Below are 17,556 nucleotides of genomic sequence, written 5' to 3'. Positions count from 1 at the left end.
TGAAACCGCTTGTCTCGTTGCTTTCCCAAATAAAACTGAACGGTGTTCTGGAAAAGTAAAATGTTTAGGAAACCAATAATTTAAAAGATATGAGAATTTGAAAATGTGTGTACTTGGCGTACTTTGACAGGTCAGTACGATGCCATATTGACTCTTCCCCGCATCCAATCCTTTGTTTGGACTCTATTTGTTGGGTGTGAGACCATAAGTTCCTATCAAATCTGAGGGGATATTGTTTATAAAAAAAAACTTAACCTTAGGTATACCGGGTTTAGACCACCACTTATATAATTCTGTTTTACCGACGGCGACTCCACTCATTGGACAATATGGCGTCGTACTGATCTGTCAAAGTACGCCAAGTACACACATTTTTATGTACTCGTATCTTTTAAACTATTGGTTTCCTAAACTTTTAACTTGCATTTTCGGACTTTTCAGGTCAAAAACTACTAGATTTGATAATTTTTAACCAAAAATGTTTGGTCCCCTAAGACGAAGTGCAGCTACTTTATTTATTACTTGACTAATTATTTATTTATTTATTTATTAATTTTAGAACATGGACTATAGATAGAAAGAATTTTATATTAAAAGACAAATTATTTATGTATCTATGTTAAAAAAGGGACACTGTCACGTCAGGGTTTATTTTTTCCATCAACCCGACCTTGCGTTCCTCATCGAGTGCGCTGCACTTGGAAACTTTCCACGTGAGGGGCGCAAGGAAGGGCCTTTCTGATTTTATTTCTTCGTTTCCTTGTTCGCGCTCCTCCGATCTTGTGTTCTTCCGTCGGGTGCGTGTGCACTTGGAAGTGATTCCTCACGGGGAACACAAGAAAGGGGTTTGAGATTAAAATAATAATTCTTCTTTTTCTTTCCTCTTATTAGTTTGAATAGTTCAACCGTTAATATACCGAGTTTGTGTACCTCGCCAGTGCGAAGCACTTGGAGATAATCCCAGGCGAGGCACACAAAGGAGGCTATATTTAGATTCCTCACGGGGAACACAAGAAAGGGGTTTGAGATTAAAATAATAATTCTTCTTTTTCTTTCCTCTTATTAGTTTGAATAGTTCAACCGTTAATATACCGAGTTTGTGTACCTCGCCAGTGCGAAGCACTTGGAGATAATCCCAGGCGAGGCACACAAAGGAGGCTATATTTAGATCTTTCAAATAATACAAGTCAACCTTTCCTTGGGATGATTGCCTAGTCGAAACTGCGTAGCTACAAAAACTTCGAAAGTCGAAACCGTTAAGGGAGAGGTATTATAAACATCCTTCGCCGCGCGGTTAAGCAGTGCGACGTACTTGGAAATTTCCCAGCTTAACCGTGCAACATAAAGAAGATTTTTGTTCTACCCTGCTAGCGAGGTACCTCTCCTACCTGCAAAGCATGCGTCAGCCGACCTTTCCACAAGGAATGAATGCAATTAAGAACGGAAGCGATTGGTATGAAACGGAATGAAACTGTTTGAATGATTATGGAATGCGAGGGTTTGCGTGACAACCACTGTAGTTTGAAATTTGTCGCCCGATGATCAAGAACGTTCGAGGCAAACGTCGACCAAGGCAATAAACATCGTCAACGAACTACTGCTAAACGTTAAACGTAGAATTTCGAATATACGTAAATCGTTAAAAATTAATGTATGCGGAACTAATGTCAACTAAATGCAACACGCATATATCCGCGGTTTGACGATGATTATAAAACACCGATTGCCGTTTTACGCAAACCGCCAAAACACGAATAACAACGGAATAATTCATACTATTCAATTAATAGTCATTCAATATAGTAAATTAAACAGCTATCATAATTTAAACCTTTTTCGATACCGGAAATATTAGCTAGAAAAGCCTCTTTGATTAGCGAATTCGAATAAAATCAAGTCGTAATGGATTTCGAATATTCCAGAAGCTTTAGAATTGCGACGCATGGAATTCGCGTAGCGTTAGAGGGGTAGAAAGAAATGGACAACGTTAGACGAAGGCAGAAAGAAAGGTCAAGAATGGATGAGAAACTAGGAAGAACGGCCAACTAACCCAATACGCACGAGATTTCTCCTCCAACACGTACCCTGATTTGCCAAATGATGTCCTCACTTTGGGCCCATGATCGCGGATCGAACCCTGAGACACGATCGCTTGACTGAGGCAAATCACTCTTCGTCGAAAAATCGTGAGGTACGTGACGGGGAGACCGTGTTCGCGTTTTTCCGCGTCGCGTCGTTTTGAAATCAGTTTCGTATCGTTCCGTAAATAATCGTTTCCGTAACAGTAACACCGTAGTAAAAAGGCCGATCGCGAACGCGTTGTGCAAGTGAAAGTTTCTCATCTTTTCTTCGCCTTCCAGATTTCCAGACAACACCAGCGACTACTAAGCAAACACAAATATCTTATCGTATATTATTTAACATCGAGCTTGGTAAGTTGTCCATTTCATTTCTATTCAATGCGGCGAATCTGAGTTTAGTAAAGCAAAACGGGCGATCTACGGAACTGCGTGTTCTGGAAAATTTCCCACTGGATCGTTCCGTTCAACACTGCGATTTAAGGTATCGAAACATTAATATTTCCAATAAAATTCCGATCGCATTCAAAGAAGACGGCCCCACGAAACCGTGGTTTTGGTAGTATCCCCCTGTGACCGTTCTCTCTTTTCGCGTACTAATTGTTCACCGAACATCGTTGCTCGAATTATCGAATCAAAAATTTAATTAATCAAAAATCAAATAGTTTATTTGTTACCGGTATAATATCCTCAATTCAATAGATCTTATTTTTATATAACTTTATACTTTTCTTGCTATTATATATATCCATTTATTTCTTTTGTATTTCAAGCAGCTCGTACTTCCTGTTAACTAAACCATTTTATTGTTATGCTTATTTTTCCGAAATTATACTTTTTGTCACACATAACCAGTTTCTAATTCATTTGCGTTTCAAACACACTTCCTTCCTTTACGTTCACGTCTACCATCTTCGCACAAATTCATACGAGGGGCCCGTATGGGACTAGAGCATTGACGGACTCAATCAATCTATGAATTAATCGTACTAACCTTTTATTGTTCTAATCGTGAGTGATCTAACATTGTCATAAGCGATTAGGACTGGTGGCAGCGCTAATATCGTTCTCAACCGCGTATTAACCACTCAGAAAGTAAAAGAAGTAATAATATAAATTTAAACATAATATATTTTTCTTTTCTTTTTTTCTATTTAGTACGTCGCGCGCCGTATCTCGCTCGCGACGTAACAACATAGTAAAAATTTTAGATGAATTGACAAGCCAGAACTTTCTGCAACCTTTTAAAATCATGACATTTTATAATTGACGATAGAAAGAATCTTATATCAAAAGACGAGGAATGTATTTATTTATTTATTTATTTATTCTAAGAAAAGACAATGAAGACGGTAATGATTTTAGACTAATAACAAATGAAAGTTTTTAACAAAAATGACAATTATAAAATGACTATAGAGACATTTTAGAGCAATTGACAAAGATGGTTACCGTACAGTCTTCCGTGGCACTGAGTGTTAATAGAAAGTTGGTTAAAACAATATATATATTAAAGTAAGAAAGGAATAAGAAAAGATACTTACAGTTATGTAAATATAGGACAAGAAAACGTTGAGTATATCATGCGGCTAGTCCGGAAGGCTGAGTGACTTATGAAAAGCTAGAATCCGGGAAAAAAGATATAAAAGAATGAATTGTATATATACAGTAAAACCTGGATAAATGCAACGAAAGAATGCTTGGATAAGTGCAACATCGCTATCTCTTCCACTTGGGGGAATCCCCCTAGGCGAACCGAGCCGCTCGACGAGGAAACCGTGTAATATGATCGGACCGTAATATCGGTGTAACTAATACTAATTGAACAATAAAACTTTTTTATTTTTAACTTTTCCTTAATAAAACTTTTACTAACGCATTTGTGAGATTTTTCTGATTAAAATGACACCAAAGACGAAATAGTTTGAATTATATTTATAAACAATAGTAACAGAATAAACAACATAGAATTGACACCACGACTGAATATAAATGTGTACGGACGCATAATCGACATGTCGGCTGAATACAAAAGATGTGTACGGACTCAGAATCAACATGACGACTGAATACAAAACATGTGTACGGACTCAGAATCGACACCTCGCTTGGATAAATGAAACATTAAATGCCCAGAATCGACACCTCGCCTGGATAAATGAAACCTTTGAAACCAGAGCCGACACCGCGACTGGTTTTGATTTCGATTTCTGCTTTTCGCCAACTTTTAACATCAATTTTAGCAAGTAATTATAATTCAAACTATATCGTGTTTGGTATCATTTTAATCAGAAAAATTTCACCAACGCGTTAGTAAAAATTTCAGTAAAAAAGAAATAAACAATAAAAAAGTTTTATAGTTGAATTAGTATTAGTCACACCGATACGCTTCGGCTCTTTCCTTTGATCATCGGACCTCTCTCTTTCCATCACTGTCTGTCCCTTTCTACGTTCACGCTTGGCTGGTCGTCGCGTGTAACGCGAGATTCGACACTACGCTTGGACAAACGCAACCACTGCGTCTCAATCTCGGTTGCATTTATCCAGGTTTTACTGTATAGAGATATTGCCAACAAGTATCTTGGTAAACCAATTTATAGAACAAGACATTACCCGTGTAGCATAGTATACTGAATAGGTGTAGTAATATAGAATAGGTAATTACGACCTGAAACATATATAGAAACAACGATTAAATAAGTTAAGTAAAGAATATACAGAAATTACGGGTGAAGGAGAGACGCCGTGACTAGGAACACACAGTATATTAACAGAAAATAGAGGGGAAATTAACAGTAAGTGACGGTTCAACAATTACAGCCCGATTTGACGCATTTCTCGCTGAAAACGCCCTCCCTTGTAAGATTTTGCTCCGGTTTGTGTCGTTTTGCACTATTTCGGACGCAAATAGCTCATTTCCGTCGAGAGTTTGACGATATCAGTGACGGTTTAACGATTACAGCCCAATTTGACGCATTTCTCGCTGAAAACGCACTCCCTTGCACGATTTCGCTCCGGTTTGTGTCGTTCTGCACTATATCGTACCCAAATAGCACATTTCCGTCGAGAGTTTGACGATATCTGTGACGGTTTAACAATTACAGCCCGATTTGAACCATTTCTCGCTGAAAACGCACTCCCTTGCACGATTTCGCTCCGGTTTGTGTCGTCCTGCACTATATCGTATCCAAATAGCACATTTCCGTCGAGAGTTTGTGGATATCAGTGACGGTTTAACAATTACAGCACGATTTGACCCATTTCTCGCTGAAAACGCACTCCCTTGCACGATTTTGCTCCGGTTTGTGTCGTTCTGCACTATATCGTACCCAAATAGCACATTTCCGTCGAGAGTTTGACGATATCTGTGACGGTTTAACAATTACAGCCCGATTTGACCCATTTCTCGCTGAAAACGCACTCACTTGCACGATTTTGCTCCGGTTTGTGTCGTTCTGCACTATATCGTATCCAAATAGCACATTTCCGTCGAGAGTTTGACGATATCAGTGTCGGTTTAACAATTACAGCCCGATTTGACCCATTTCTCGCAGAAAACGCACTCCCTTGCACGATTTTGCTCCGGTTTGTGTGGTTCTGCACTATATCGGACCCAAATAGCACATTTCCGTCGAGACTTTGACGCTATTAGTGACGGTTTAACAATTACAGATCGATTTGACACATTTCTCGATGAAAACGCACTCCCTTGCACGATTTTGCTCCGGTTTGTGTCGTTCTGCACTATATCGTACCCAAGTAGCACATTTCCGTCGAGAGTTTGACGATATCAGTGACGGTTTAACAATTACAGCACGATTTGACCCATTTCTCGCTGTTAACGCACTCCCTTGCAAGATTTTCCTCCGGTTTGCGTCGTTCTGCACTATATCGTACCCAAATAGCACATTTCCGCCGAGAAATGAGGATATCAGTGACGGTTTAACAATTACAGCCCGATTTGAACCATTTCTCGCTGAAAACGCACTCCCTTGCACGATTTCGCTCCGGTTTGTATCGTTATGCACTATATCGTATCTAAATAGCACATTTCCGTCGAGACTTTGACGATATCAGGGACGATATAATAATTACAGTACGATTTGACCCATTTCTCACTGAAAACGCACTCCCTTGCACGATTTTGCCCCGGTTTGTGTCGTTCTGCACTATATCGTATCCAAATAGCACATTTCCGTCGAAAGTGTGACGATATCAGTGACGGTTTAACAATTACAGCCCGATTTGAACCATTTCTCGCTGAAAACGCACTCCCTTGCACGATTTCGCCCCGGTTTGTATCGTTATGCACTATATCGTATCTAAATAGCACATTTCCGTCGAGACTTTGACGATATCAGGGACGATATAATAATTACAGCACGATTTGACCCATTTCTCGCTGAAAACGCACTCACTTGCACGATTTTGCTCCGGTTTGTGTCGTTCTGCACTATATCGTATCCAAATAGCACATTTCCGTCGAGAGTTTGACGATATCAGTGTCGGTTTAACAATTACAGCCCGATTTGACCCATTTCTCGCTGAAAACGCACTCCCTTGCACGATTTTGCTCCGGTTTGTGTTGTTCTGCACTATATCGGATCCAAATAGCACATTTTCGTCGAGATTTTGACGATATCTGTGACGGTTTAACAATTACAGCACGATTTGACCCATTTCTCGCTGTTAACGCACTCCCTTGCAAGATTTTCCTCCGGTTTGCTTCGTTCTGCACTATATCGTACCCAAATAGCACATTTCCGCCGAGAAATGAGGATACCAGTGACAGTTTATCAACTACAGCCCGATTTGAACCATTTCTCGCTGAAAACGCACTCCTTTGCACGATTTCGCTCCGGATTGTATCGTTATGCACTATATCGTATCCAAATAGCACATTTCCGTCGAGACTTTGACGATATCAGGGGCGATATAATAATTACAGCACGATTTGACCCATTTCTCACTGAAAACGCACTCCCTTGCACGATTTTGCCCCGGTTTGTGTCGTTCTGCACTATATCATATCCAAATAGCACATTTCCGTCGAAAGTGTGTCGATATCAGTGACGGTTTAACAATTACAGCCCGATTTGACCCATTTCTCGCTGAAAACGCACTCCCTTGCACGATTTTGCTTCGGTTTGTGTTGTTCTGCACTATATCGGACCCAAATAGCACATTTCCGTCGAGAGTTTGACGATATCAGTAATGGTTTAACAATTACAGCACGATTTGAACCATTTCTCCCTGAAAACGCACTCCCTTGCACGATTTCGCTCAGGTTTGTGTCGTTCTGCACTACATCGTATCCAAATAGCACATTTCCGTCGAGATTTTGACGATATCTGTGACGGTTTAACAATTACAGCACGATTTGACCCATTTCTCGCTGTTAACGCACTCCCTTGCAAGATTTTCCTCCGGTTTGCGTCGTTCTGCACTATATCGTACCCAAATAGCACATTTCCGCCGAGAAATGAGGATATCAGTGACGGTTTAACAATTACAGCCCGATTTGAACCATTTCTCGCTGAAAACGCACTCCCTTGCACGATTTCGCTCCGGTTTGTGTCGTTATGCACTATATCGTATCCAAATAGCACATTTCCGTCGAGACTTTGACGATATCAGGGACGATATAATAATTACAGCCCGATTTGACCCATTTCTCGCTGAAAACGCACTCCCTTGCACGATTTTGCTCCGGTTTGTGTGGTTCTGCACTATATCGGACCCAAATAGCACATTTCCGTCGAGACTTTGACGCTATTAGTGACGGTTTAACAATTACAGATCGATTTGACACATTTCTCGATGAAAACGCACTCCCTTGCACGATTTTGCTCCGGTTTGTGTCGTTCTGCACTATATTGTACCCAAGTAGCACATTTCCGTCGAGAGTTTGACGATATCAGTGACGGTTTAACAATTACAGCACGATTTGACCCATTTCTCCCTGTTAACGCACTCCCTTGCAAGATTTTCCTCCGGTTTGCGTCGTTCTGCACTATATCGTACCCAAATAGCACATTTCCGCCGAGAAATGAGGATATCAGTGACGGTTTAACAATTACAGCCCGATTTGAACCATTTCTCGCTGAAAACGCACTCCCTTGCACGATTTCGCTCCGGTTTGTATCGTTATGCACCATATCGTATCTAAATAGCACATTTCCGTCGAGACTTTGACGATATCAGGGACGATATAATAATTACAGTACGATTTGACCCATTTCTCACTGAAAACGCACTCCCTTGCACGATTTTGCCCCGGTTTGTGTCGTTCTGCACTATATCGTATCCAAATAGCACATTTCCGTCGAAAGTGTGACGATATCAGTGACGGTTTAACAATTACAGCCCGATTTGAACCATTTCTCGCTGAAAACGCACTCCCTTGCACGATTTCGCCCCGGTTTGTATCGTTATGCACTATATCGTATCTAAATAGCACATTTCCGTCGAGACTTTGACGATATCAGGGACGATATAATAATTACAGCACGATTTGACCCATTCCTCGCTGAAAACGCACTCACTTGCACGATTTTGCTCCGGTTTGTGTCGTTCTGCACTATATCGCATCCAAATAGCACATTTCCGTCGAGAGTTTGACGATATCAGTGTCGGTTTAACAATTACAGCCCGATTTGACCCATTTCTCGCTGAAAACGCACTCCCTTGTACGATTTTGCTCCGGTTTGTGTTGTTCTGCACTATATCGGATCCAAATAGCACATTTTCGTCGAGATTTTGACGATATCTGTGACGGTTTAACAATTACAGCACGATTTGACCCATTTCTCGCTGTTAACGCACTCCCTTGCAAGATTTTCCTCCGGTTTGCGTCGTTCTGCACTATATCGTACCCAAATAGCACATTTCCGCCGAGAAATGAGGATATCAGTGACGGTTTAACAATTACAGCACGATTTGACCCATTTCTCGCTGTTAACGCACTCCTTTGCAAGATTTTCCTCCGGTTTGCTTCGTTCTGCACTATATCGTACCCAAATAGCACATTTCCGCCGAGAAATGAGGCTATCAGTGACGGTTTATCAACTACAGCCCGATTTGAACCATTTCTCGCTGAAAACGCACTCCTTTGCACGATTTCGTTCCGGTTTGTATCGTTATGCACTATATCGTATCCAAATAGCACATTTCCGTCGAGACTTTGACGATATCAGGGACGATATAATAATTACAGCACGATTTGACCCATTTCTCACTGAAAACGCACTCCCTTGCACGATTTTGCCCCGGTTTGTGTCGTTCTGCACTATATCGTATCCAAATAGCACATTTCCGTCGAAAGTGTGTCGATATCAGTGACGGTTTAACAATTACAGCCCGATTTGACCCATTTCTCGCTGAAAACGCACTCCCTTGCACGATTTCGCTCCGGCTTGTGTTGTTCTGCACTAGATCGGACCGAAATAGCACATTTTCGTCGAAAGTGTGACGATATCAGTGACGGTTTAACAATTACAGCCCGATTTGACCCATTTCTCGCTGAAAACGCACTCCCTTGCACGATTTCGCTCCGGTTTGTGTCGTCCTGCACTATATCGTATCCAAATAGCACATTTCCGTCGAGACATTGACGATATCAGGGACGGTATAGTAATTACAGCACAATTTGACCCATTTCTCGCTGAAAACGCAATCCCTTGCACGATTTCTCTACGGTTTGTGTCGTTCTGCACTACACCGTATCCAAATAGCACATTTCCGTCGAGAGTTTGACGATATCAGCGACGTTTTAACAATTACAGCCCGATTTAAACCATTTCTCACTGAAAACGCACTCCCTTGCACGATTTTGCTCCGGTTTGTGTGGTTCTGCACTATATCGGACCCAAATGGCACATTTCCGTCGAGACTTTGACGCTATCAGTGACTGTTTAACAATTACAGCCCGAATTGACCCATTTCCCGCTGAAAACGCACTCCCTTGTACGATTTTGCTCCGGTTTGTGTCGTTTTGCACTATTTCGGACCCAAGCAGCACATTCCCGTCGAGAGTTTGACGATATCAGCGGCGGTTCAACAATTACAGCCCGATTTGATCCATTTCTCGCTGAAAACGGACTCCCTTGCACGATTTTGCTCCGGTTTGTGTCTTTCTGCACTATATCGTACCCAAATAGCACATTTCCGTCGAGAGTTTGACGATATCTGTGTCGGTTTAACAATTACAGCCCGATTTGACCCATTTCTCGCTGAAAACGCACTCCCTTGCACGATTTTGCTTCGGTTTGTGTTGTTCTGCACTATATCGGACCCAAATAGCACATTTCCGTCGAGAGTTTGACGATATCAGTAATGGTTTAACAATTACAGCACGATTCGAACCATTTCTCCCTGAAAACGCACTCCCTTGCACGATTTCGCTCAGGTTTGTGTCGTTCTGCACTACATCGTATCCAAATAGCACATTTCCGTCGAGATTTTGACGATATCTGTGACGGTTTAACAATTACAGCACGATTTGACCCATTTCTCGCTGTTAACGCACTCCCTTGCAAGATTTTCCTCCGGTTTGCGTCGTTCTGCACTATATCGTACCCAAATAGCACATTTCCGCCGAGAAATGAGGATATCAGTGACGGTTTAACAATTACAGCCCGATTTGAACCATTTCTCGCTGAAAACGCACTCCCTTGCACGATTTCGCTCCGGTTTGTGTCGTTATGCACTATATCGTATCCAAATAGCACATTTCCGTCGAGACTTTGACGATATCAGGGACGATATAATAATTACAGCCCGATTTGACCCATTTCTCGCTGAAAACGCACTCCCTTGCACGATTTTGCTCCGGTTTGTGTGGTTCTGCACTATATCGGACCCAAATAGCACATTTCCGTCGAGACTTTGACGCTATTAGTGACGGTTTAACAATTACAGATCGATTTGACACATTTCACGATGAAAACGCACTCCCTTGCACGATTTTGCTCCGGTTTGTGTCGTTCTGCACTATATTGTACCCAAGTAGCACATTTCCGTCGAGAGTTTGACGATATCGGTGACGGTTTAACAATTACAGCACGATTTGACCCATTTCTCGCTGTTAACGCACTCCCTTGCAAGATTTTCCTCCGGTTTGCGTCGTTCTGCACTATATCGTACCCAAATAGCACATTTCCGCCGAGAAATGAGGATATCAGTGACGGTTTAACAATTACAGCCCGATTTGAACCATTTCTCGCTGAAAACGCACTCCCTTGCACGATTTCGCTCCGGTTTGTATCGTTATGCACTATATCGTATCTAAATAGCACATTTCCGTCGAGACTTTGACGATATCAGGGACGATATAATAATTACAGTACGATTTGACCCATTTCTCACTGAAAACGCACTCCCTTGCACGATTTTGCCCCGGTTTGTGTCGTTCTGCACTATATCGTATCCAAATAGCACATTTCCGTCGAAAGTGTGACGATATCAGTGACGGTTTAACAATTACAGCCCGATTTGAACCATTTCTCGCTGAAAACGCACTCCCTTGCACGATTTCGCCCCGGTTTGTATCGTTATGCACTATATCGTATCTAAATAGCACATTTCCGTCGAGACTTTGACGATATCAGGGACGATATAATAATTACAGCACGATTTGACCCATTTCTCGCTGAAAACGCACTCACTTGCACGATTTTGCTCCGGTTTGTGTCGTTCTGCACTATATCGCATCCAAATAGCACATTTCCGTCGAGAGTTTGACGATATCAGTGTCGGTTTAACAATTACAGCCCGATTTGACCCATTTCTCGCTGAAAACGCACTCCCTTGTACGATTTTGCTCCGGTTTGTGTTGTTCTGCACTATATCGGATCCAAATAGCACATTTTCGTCGAGATTTTGACGATATCTGTGACGGTTTAACAATTACAGCACGATTTGACCCATTTCTCGCTGTTAACGCACTCCCTTGCAAGATTTTCCTCCGGTTTGCGTCGTTCTGCACTATATCGTACCCAAATAGCACATTTCCGCCGAGAAATGAGGATATCAGTGACGGTTTAACAATTACAGCACGATTTGACCCATTTCTCGCTGTTAACGCACTCCTTTGCAAGATTTTCCTCCGGTTTGCTTCGTTCTGCACTATATCGTACCCAAATAGCACATTTCCGCCGAGAAATGAGGCTATCAGTGACGGTTTATCAACTACAGCCCGATTTGAACCATTTCTCGCTGAAAACGCACTCCTTTGCACGATTTCGCTCCGGTTTGTATCGTTATGCACTATATCGTATCCAAATAGCACATTTCCGTCGAGACTTTGACGATATCAGGGACGATATAATAATTACAGCACGATTTGACCCATTTCTCACTGAAAACGCACTCCCTTGCACGATTTTGCCCCGGTTTGTGTCGTTCTGCACTATATCGTATCCAAATAGCACATTTCCGTCGAAAGTGTGTCGATATCAGTGACGGTTTAACAATTACAGCCCGATTTGACCCATTTCTCGCTGAAAACGCACTCCCTTGCACGATTTCGCTCCGGCTTGTGTTGTTCTGCACTAGATCGGACCGAAATAGCACATTTTCGTCGAAAGTGTGACGATATCAGTGACGGTTTAACAATTACAGCCCGATTTGACCCATTTCTCGCTGAAAACGCACTCCCTTGCACGATTTCGCTCCCTTTTGTGTCGTCCTGCACTATATCGTATCCAAATAGCACATTTCCGTCGAGACATTGACGATATCAGGGACGGTATAGTAATTACAGCACAATTTGACCCATTTCTCGCTGAAAACGCAATCCCTTGCACGATTTCTCTACGGTTTGTGTCGTTCTGCACTACACCGTATCCAAATAGCACATTTCCGTCGAGAGTTTGACGATATCAGCGACGTTTTAACAATTACAGCCCGATTTAAACCATTTCTCACTGAAAACGCACTCCCTTGCACGATTTTGCTCCGGTTTGTGTGGTTCTGCACTATATCGGACCCAAATGGCACATTTCCGTCGAGACTTTGACGCTATCAGTAATGGTTTAACAATTACAGCACGATTCGAACCATTTCTCCCTGAAAACGCACTCCCTTGCACGATTTCGCTCAGGTTTGTGTCGTTCTGCACTACATCGTATCCAAATAGCACATTTCCGTCGAGATTTTGACGATATCTGTGACGGTTTAACAATTACAGCACGATTTGACCCATTTCTCGCTGTTAACGCACTCCCTTGCAAGATTTTCCTCCGGTTTGCGTCGTTCTGCACTATATCGTACCCAAATAGCACATTTCCGCCGAGAAATGAGGATATCAGTGACGGTTTAACAATTACAGCCCGATTTGAACCATTTCTCGCTGAAAACGCACTCCCTTGCACGATTTCGCTCCGGTTTGTGTCGTTATGCACTATATCGTATCCAAATAGCACATTTCCGTCGAGACTTTGACGATATCAGGGACGGTATTATAATTACAGCACGATTTGACCCATTTCTCACTGAAAACGCACTCCCTTACACGATTTTGCCCCGGTTTGTGTCGTTCTGCACTATATCGTATCCAAATAGCACATTTCCGTCGAAAGTGTGACGATATCAGTGACGGTTTAACAATTACAGCCCGATTTGACCCATTTCTCGCTGAAAACGCACTCCCTTGCACGATTTCGCTCCGGTTTGTGTCGTTCTGCACTATATCGTATCCAAATAGCACATTTTCGTCGAAAGTGTGACGATATCAGTGACGGTTTAACAATTACAGCCCGAATTGACCCATTTCCCGCTGAAAACGCGCTCCCTTGTACGATTTTGCTCCGGTTTGTGCCGTTTTGCACTATTTCGGACCCAAGTAGCACATTTCCGTCGAGAGTTTGACGATATCAGCGGCGGTTCAACAATTACAGCCCGATTTGATCCATTTCTCGCTGAAAACGGACTCCCTTGCACGATTTTGCTCCGGTTTGTGTCGTTCTGCACTATATCGTACCCAAATAACACATTTCCGTCGAGAGTTTGACGATATCTGTGACGGTTTAACAATTACGGCCCGATTTGACCCATTTCTCGCTGAAAACGCACTCACTCGCACGATTTTGCTCCGGTTTGTGTCGTTCTGCACTATATCGTATCCAAATAGCACATTTCCGTCGAAAGTGTGTCGATATCAGTGACGGTTTAACAATTACAGCCCGATTTGCCCCATTTCTCGCTGAAAACGCACTCCGTTGCACGATTTCGCTCCGGTTTGTGTTGTTCTGCACTGGATCGGACCGAAATAGCACATTTTCGGCGAAAGTGTGACGATATCAGTGACGGTTTAACAATTACAGCCCGATTAGACCCATTTCTCGCTGAAAACGCACTCCCTTGCACGATTTCGCTCCGGTTTGTGTCGTCCTGCACTATATCGTATCCAAATAGCACATTTCCGTCGAGAGTTTGTGGATATCAGTGACGGTTTAACAATTACAGAACGATTTGACCCATTTCTCGCTGAAAACGCACTCCCTTGCACGATTTTGCTCCGGTTTGTGTCGTTATGCACTATATCGTATCCAAATAGCACATTTCCGTCGAGACTTTGACGATATCAGGGACGGTATTATAATTACAGCACGATTTCACCCATTTCTCACTGAAAACGCACTCCCTTACACGATTTTGCCCCGGGTTGTGTCGTTCTGCACTATATCGTATCCAAATAGCACATTTTCGTCGAAAGTGTGACGATATCAGTGACGGTTTAACAATTACAGCCCGATTTGAGCCATTTCTTGCTGAAAACGCACTCCCTTGCACGATTTCGCTCCGGTTTGTGTCGTTTTGCACTATTTCGGACCCAAGTAGCACATTTCCGTCGAGAGTTTGACGATATCAGCGGCGGTTCAACAATTACAGCCCGATTTGACCCATTTCTCGCTGAAAACGGACTCCCTTGCACGATTTTGCTCCGGTTTGTGTCGTTCTGCACTATATCGTACCCAAATAGCACATTTCCGTCGAGAGTTTGACGATATCTGTGACGGTTTAACAATTACAGCCCGATTTGACCCTTTTCTCGCTGAAAACGCACTCCCTTGCACGATTTCGCAACGGTTTGTGTCGTTCTGCACTATATCGTACCCAAATAGCACATTTCCGTCGAGAGTTTGACGATATCAGTGACGGTTTAACAATTACAGCCCGATTTGACCCATTTCTCGCTGAAACCGCACTCCCTTGCACGATTTTGCTCCGGTTTGTGTTGTTCCGTACTATATCGGAACCAAATAGCACATTTCCGTCGAGAGTTTGACGATATCGGTGACGGTTGAACAATTACAGCCCGATTTGACCCATTTCTCGCTGAAAACGCACTCCCTTGTATGATTTTGCTCCGGTTTGTGTCGTTTTGCACTATTTCGGACCCAAGTAGCACATTTCCGTCGAGAAATGATGATATCAGTGACGGTTTAACAATTACAGCCCGATTTGACACATTTCTCGCTGTAAACGCACTTCCTTGCACGATTTTGCTCCGGTTTGTGTTGTTCTACACTATATCGTACCCAAATAGCACATTTCCGTCGAGAAATAACGATATCAGTGACGGATTAACAATTACAGCACGATTTGAACCATTTCTCGCTGAAAACGCACTCCCTTGCACGATTTTGCTCCGGTTTGTGTCGTTCTGCACTATATCGTACCCAAATAGCACATTTCCGTCGAGAAATGATGATATCAGTGACGGCTTAACAATTACAGCCCGATTTGACACATTTCTCGCTGAAAACGCACTCTCTTGTATGATTTTGCTCCGGTTTGTGTCGTTTTGCACTATTTCGGACCCAAGTAGCACATTTCCGTCGAGAGTTTGACGATATCAGCGACGGTTCAACAATTACAGCCGGATATGACCCATTTCTCGCTGAAAACGCACTCGCCTGCACGATTTTGCTCCGGTTTGTGTTGTTCTGCACAATATCGCACCCAAATAGCACATTTCCGTCGAGACTTTGACGATATCGGGGACGGTTTAACAATTACAGCCCGATTTGACCGATTTCTCGCTGAAACGCACTCCCTTGCACGATTTTGCTCCGGTTTGTTTCGTTCTGCACTGTATCGTACACTAATAGCACATTTCCGTCGAGAGTTTGACGATATCTGTGGCGGTTTAACAATTACAGCACGATTTGGCACATTTCTTGCTGGAAACGCACTCCCTTGCACGATTTTGCTCCGGTTTGTGACGTTCTGCACTATATCGTACCCAAATAGCTCATTTCCGTCGAGAAATGACGATATCAGTGACGGTTTAACAATTACAGCCCGATTTGAATCATTTCTCGCTGAAAACGCACTCCCTTGCACGATTTCGCTCCGGCTTGTGTCGTTCTGCACTCTATCGTATCCAAATAGCACATTTCCGTCGAAAGTGTGACGATATCAGTGACGGTTTAACAATTACAGCCCGATTTGACCCATTTCTCGCTGAAAACGCACTCGCTTGCACGATTTCGCTCCGGTTTGTGTGGTTCTGCACTATATCGGACCGAGATAGCACATTTTCGGCGAAGGTGTGGCGATATCAGTGACGGTTTAACAATTACAGCCCGATTTAACCCATTTCTCGCTGAAAACGCACTCCCTTGCACGATTTTGCTCCGGTTTGTGTCGTTCTGCACTATATCGTACCCAAATGGCACATTTCCTTCGAGAGTTTGACGATATCAGTGACGGTTTAACAATTACAGCCCGATTTGACCGATTTCTTGCTGAAAACGCACTCCCGTGCACGATTTTGCTCCGGTTTTTGTCGTTCTGCACTATATCGTACCCAAATAGCCCATTACCGTCGAGACTTTGACGATATCTGTGACGGTTTAACAATTACAGCACGATTTGACCCATTTCTCGCTGTTAACGCACTCCCTTGCAAGATTTTCCTCCGGTTTGCGTCGTTCTGCACTATATCGTACCCAAATAGCACATTTCCGTCGAGAGTTTGACGATATCAGTGACGGTTTAACAATTACAGCACGATTTGACCAATTTCTCGCTGAAAACGCACTCCCTTGCACGATTTTGCTTCGGTTTGTGTCGTTCTGCACTATATCGTACCCAAACAGCACATTTCCGTCGAGATCTTGACGATATCTGTGACGGTTTAACAATTACAGCACGATTTGACCCATTTCTCGCTGTTAACGCACTCCCTTGCAAGATTTTCCTCCGGTTTGCGTCGTTCTGCACTATATCGTACCCAAATAGCACATTTCCGCCGAGAAATGAGGATATCAGTGACGGTTTAACAATTACAGCCCGATTTGAACCATTTCTCGCTGAAAACGCACTCCCTTGCACGATTTCGCTCCGGTTTGTGTCGTTATGCACTATATCGTATCCAAATAGCACATTTCCGTCGAGACTTTGACGATATCAGGGACGGTATTATAATTACAGCACGATTTGGCCCATTTCTCACTGAAAACGCACTCCC

The sequence above is a fragment of the Osmia lignaria genome, chromosome 7 (assembly GCF_051020975.1).
Source record: "Osmia lignaria lignaria isolate PbOS001 chromosome 7, iyOsmLign1, whole genome shotgun sequence".
Taxonomy (NCBI): Eukaryota; Metazoa; Arthropoda; class Insecta; order Hymenoptera; family Megachilidae; genus Osmia; species Osmia lignaria.
The sequence above is the reverse complement of the archived record's forward strand: the minus strand, read 5'-3'. Positions refer to the sequence as shown.